Raw genomic sequence first — 6000 nt, 5'->3', positions numbered from 1 at the left:
AGACCTGCTCTTGATGTTCGCTTTCTCTTTGACACACACTTTCACAAGCATACATCAATCACTGAACTTCAAAGTGCGTCATACTTTGACATGTTTTGGTGCTGCATCAACTCTATATATGTGTGTGAATTTATGCATGTACATCTGTGTGTGTGTGTGTGTGTGTGTGTGTGTGTGTGTGTGTGTGTGCATCAGCGACATCAAAGAATCAGCATCCTTAAAACACCCCACGCTTCAAAATCACACATGAGGTCTGACACAAGACGAGAGGAAAAAAATGAAGAGAGGAAGAGGGATGGACAAAAAGGTGAAAGATGTAGCTCAAGGATGTGGAAAGAAAGTGGAAAGTAGAAGAGGGTAGAAGAGGAGATTAAGGTCAAAGATGAGGGGACGAGGCAGACAGGTGTGAAAGGAAGGAAAGGAAGAAGAGGAAGTAGGGTAAAAAGGAAGGAAGGAAGGGAAAAAAAGGGAAAAAATAAAGGCAGGAAGACAGGAGAAAAGATTAAGAAAAAGGATGAGGAAAATAAGAAAAAAATGTAAAAAGAAAAGAAAAGGGAGAAAAAGGGATAACTATCAGCTTTATCCATCCGGCATCTGACTTCTGCGAAGTAAAAAAAAAAAAAAAAAAAAAAAAAAAAAAAAAAAAAAAAAACAAAGGGGGAGAAAGAGGAGACGGAAAACTGAAAGCAAAAAAAAAAAAAAAAAAAAAAAAAAAAAAAAAAAAAAAAAAAAAAAAAAAAATGTTTGGTCGCTGGATCTCCCGAGACGCCGACCAAACAAAAACCAAATCCTCAAGATGGAGGGATGCCGATGCAAGGGAGAGATCAAAGGAAGTTGGTTTTAGGGAGAGAGTTTGCGCTGTCGCCTCAAGAGGGAAGACAGAGGAGAGCTGAGAGGAAACGAGAAAAACAGGTAGAGGAGAGGTTGGTGGAGCTCCAGAGCAACCGTGGTCGGTAAGAATCAGCCAATCAGATGGTTGAGATTCTGTCCCAGTGGAGCTAATGGCAGAATTAAGGCTACATTTGCATTGCTACTGTAGAAGCTAAGCCCAAGCTTTAAGCCCCTGAGGTGCTGTTCCACGGGTAGAGTAATTGACCCCCTTTTTACCTTTTTGATCAATGAAAGTCTGAGTCGTATTTGCAGTTAAAACCTTTGGTTCCATTTATTATGAGATCTTAATTGGGTTTCCAGACAAATCAGTGCTTGTATGTATGCCTATGTAGTGTTATGTAGCTCATCGTAAGTTCTTACAAGAAGACTTCAAATTTCTTCTTTCATCACTCCTAATTGATCAGCTGTTCCGTGGCATTCGCTTGTCAGCAGACAATCGGATTCAGCGGTGTCATTGTTAGTTAAACCAATCAGATTCAGCCATGTATCACAAGCCAATCACAGCATGACATCCTGTTTTAAATCTTCTTGTCAGTTGTCGTTTCAGGAATAGAGTGCGTCCCACCTCCTCCCCTTCATCCACCGGTCGTCTCACCCACGTACTCAGTGGATCGTCAGCTGAATGGCAATCTTGATTGGTTCCTGGGCGCCTTCATCACCGCCACCACCAGTGTCTGGACTCCATCGGGGGATGTGTTTGGGTTCACTACCCCTTTTATAACATATGGATTCGATGGAGTCTAATCTCCAGAGACTTTGCACATTTCATTTTCATATTCTGCCTTGTACAATAAACACGTTCATAATTGCAAGGCAGTCTCTCCTGATTTAAGTGGTGTTGGTGTGCGTGTGGTCAAAAACTGTATGTGCTTCCGTGCTGCACACAAGGAATTTTCAAAGATTGGTTCCTATTTATACCAAGGGCACTAATTGGCTGTTACAGCTACCTTTTGCTTTGAAAACGATTATCTTTTGCTACGTTTAAACCTCACATTCCCCCTGCTCTGGCGTTTCTGAGCCCCTAAACCGGAGACATTTGAAAACACTTCTGACCCGTTTTGGTTTGGAATCAGCGGGGTTGTGTTGCAGTCCCAACGGCTGCAAACGGAGACCTTTGGCAACACCGACACTGACGCCAATGTTTCGCCGCCTGATTGGGTCTTATCGGGCATGACGTCTCTTTCTCTGAGACTAAGCTACTACCATTACCATGGCAACTACCAGCCTCCTGTGAATGCCCAGTATACGAGAATGATTGAGATGAGATGTGCGGTTTGGGCGTGTTAGTTTCAACGGAGATTAGTTCTTCTACTAAAAACCCTTGTGTGCACGAAGATCGCTTTTGGCTCAAAACTCTGCTTAAAAACGAAAACGTAGCAATGTAAATGTAGCCTTTTGTTAGAGGTTTTGTTTAAGTTGTTGGATAAATTCAAAAGTCAAATAAAAAACTAAATTTAGCAGCTGTGGTGCAGTGTTGCTGAATTTGTGTGATTGTAACACAGGGCTGTTGAGGCCTGTGGGTACTGTAGTATTTAGAGTCATTCAACACAAACTGACGATTCTTGACTAATTGTTACGACCAAAGGCTAATTTGAAAACATTATATTGAGCTATTAACCTTAGGCATAGCCCTATTCACACAGGACTAGTGACCTGGGGAACTGTAGTAATTTGCAATAATTACGGAGGTCATCTGTGAACTAAATCCCGTGCGAATCTGGCATGTCTGCAATTTGTCAAGTAAAGATTCCACAGCAAATTACCCACCATATTTCACCAAACACTGAGGTTGTGTGATAATATAAGTCCCGTGTGAATCAACGTCTGTGATTTGGCAGGGTCGTATATCCGTTTTTAAGGTTTTTGTATCCTGTGCGCCTTTTCATCATTCTGGTGAAGACGGATATGGGATCGTGAGGGGCTGCGGACACCACCTTTCATGACGAACTTAGCCTGGACCGCTGTCTGACAGGAGACCCCTCGGAAAACCTCCGTCCCCATGTCTTCGCACTCCCTGTGGCTTCATCCGAGGGCTGACAGTGATGCTGTGTGGGAGCCGCCGTGGCGGGGATAGGGTAGGCGCCTCTGATAACCTCTACCGGGCCTGGCCTAAGAAGATACAGAACCCCAACCCAAGTGCGTTGCGGCGGCCTCGCCTCTAGCAGTCCTCCTCGCGCCTCCAGGTACCCAACTCTCGGAGTACACATAAATCAGTAAATTCAAGTAAAAAGCAGGCTTGGCTTATCCCATGTGAATGCGCCACACGAAACTCAGATGTGTGGGGCGCGGGAATTTTAAAATCACACGAGGTCCCCAGATGATACTAATCCTGTGTGAATAGGGCTTTTGTAATTCAGGGTCGTATTGGCTGCCTTGGCAATTATAAATAAGCCTTGCCAACTTATCTGGGGGATAATGTCCGTAAATTTGAGTAAAATACAGACTTGCTTATTCCCTGCGAATGTGCTGCACGGAACAAAGACATTGGGGGGTCACTTCTAAATCACATAGGGCCCTGTGGTAACACTAGTCCCATGCAAATATGGCTGAAGTAAGATGAAATGTTAAATATTTGTAAAAGCCACAGACAGACATAAAGGTTGACCAATTAAAAAAAGTTAAAATTACGAAATATGGAGATACTAGATTTCTGCCCGACAGGGACGATATGTTAGTAAATAGTTACTTTCTAGCTCTAACGGCGTAATAGAAAACCCAGACACAGCAGTGTATTTGGCCGGCTGTTCAGCCATGTTTACTACAGTATTGGTTCCATCTACAGTTATCAGCACAGCTTGTTGAGCTCTTTTTTAAACAGCGTCATAGATATTTTCACCACTGTTTTTATTTTTCTGCTCGTTCACTCGGAGGATGTTTAAGCAGCATTATCAAAAGTTAACCCTTACATACATACTGTACATACAATATACACATACAAACCAAAGCACACATACTCATACATACACGTCCTAGTATAGCGCCACTCTGGTATATACAGATATATAGAATGATTAAAAAAAAATCTATTTTCAGTTTTTACATCTTAATATAAGAGTCATACCAAAGACATGGCCACCGAGTGAGTAAACAATAGATAAATAGATATAAAACAAATACAAAAATAAATAAACATAAATACTTGCATTAATTAATAAAAGATGATTTGAGTTTTTAAACTCAGTTACTTTTTCACGTTTTTGTTCATGTCGATATATAACCAGCGCACCACTTTAAACTGTTATTTTACCTCAACGACAAAGGACTGATTCATTGCCCGAAAAAGCTTCGCCCTTGGCCCACAATTGGGTGCTTGACATATGCATTATCTGTACATATCATGTTCAACATGACATAACCATTGTTGACTTAGAGTTGTTGTTTTCAGCACCATTAGCATCGCAGTGACTGACACCACTGTACCGACATCCAGAAGTTCAGGTAGGACACAACACCGTCAGGCTAATACAACTGTTATTACCAAGTTATTACCAATATTCCTTTTTTTCAATTTGTATTCCTGATTTTTGATCTTTCCATTTCGACCTACCAGAGTAAATTGACACAAGAGTTTCCCTGCAGAGGAGACACACATACGTCCAAAGAGCGCTTATATGGACACTTTTGTTATTAGTGTCTTCATTGGGAATGAACCACAAACCCTATGAAGGTCAGAGTGCTTATGTACTTGATTTTAACAATGAATATGCATGTGCATGATAGCCACGCTGGGTACCCAGTCAACGAATTCTCATACATCGTTTCGTATGATATGCTACGAAAACGTATGTGCAACGTTTCGTACTACATCTTACGAAATATGACCATTCTATTTAACCGGTAAGTGACTGTGATGTTTTATGATGAGTAAGTTAGTTAAGGTTAGAAAAAAAGGATCGTCCCTAGTACAAACAGTGAATGAGGACAGCATGACCCAGTGATCCTACAGAGTGTTAATTGTTCATGCCATCAGAAAAGAATGCAACTCATCTGCAAGACGCAACTAGAAACATTAACAGGGTGTTGTCTGACACCCTCTGAACAAATGATAGCAACAATGTCGGAGTAGCTTCCTCGATTGTTGCCATTTTCTATTTTTACTTTATATAAATTAGACATTTTCAAAGACAATATTCTGGTGTCAGCCAGGGTTGATTATGCCCTGATCTGCCCCCTAGTGGATACACTTTTTATTCCTCCAGGTAGACACAAAGTATGTGGGCAGGTATATGAACAATGCTGCTTGCATCTCAGCCACTTATCTATGTGGACACATTGTTAAAAAGCCAATATATAAGCACTCTTAGTGACTTGCTCTACCCATCGACGTAAAGAACACAAGGTTGGAAATGCTTCCCAGAAGTCCATTCAACACTTCAGAATATACGCATGCATCATCAGCATAGAGGAGATAATTGCACCCGCACAGGATAATGCAACAACAAACACATTTTTGTTGGCCCCAGGTGGCAGCAGGAGAGAACTGTTTGAATTTTTCTACCCAAAAAAGTCAACAGTACATTGCTCCAATCTACAGTAAATGTTTTCTTCTGAATGTGCGTGAGTGGGGATGGTGAACAGGTTCATACATGTTGAACAGCTTTCTCTGGATGAAAAACTTGTTAAGTAGATATTCTTTTTTACACTATTAACATTTTGACGTAAAATGTTGATGTTAATACAACTGCACCCGCTTAAAAAAGGGCAAGGGAGGTGCCAAAATGAAAGTTGAGATGTCATTTTTAGTCACCCAAAGCTGCTGCTTGTCTTGCTTGGTAAAAACTAGAATCTAAATAGCTTTGAAACAAGTTCATAGCAGTTTAATATGAGTTTTACTCTTCAATAATATTTTGGTTTTTGTGCTCGTGTCAGTCAACCATGAATTGGTGACCCCCTGAACATTGGCATCTTCTAAATGCCAATTGGGTTGTAATGTAAAATTCTTGGTATTACAGGTACTAAGATTAAGTAAAAACAAACAGTATCGTAACCTGGGAGTCTTTATCACTTCACAGTATCTCAAATGCATCTTCAAATGGGTTTTGATGAACATGCTTTTTTGAGATGAATCAGGGTCACATAGGGAATGAAATGTGTTCAAGAGAAATGCAT

Source organism: Perca fluviatilis, chromosome 5 (genome assembly GCF_010015445.1).
Source record: "Perca fluviatilis chromosome 5, GENO_Pfluv_1.0, whole genome shotgun sequence".
Classification (NCBI taxonomy): domain Eukaryota; kingdom Metazoa; phylum Chordata; class Actinopteri; order Perciformes; family Percidae; genus Perca; species Perca fluviatilis.
The sequence above is the reverse complement of the archived record's forward strand: the minus strand, read 5'-3'. Positions refer to the sequence as shown.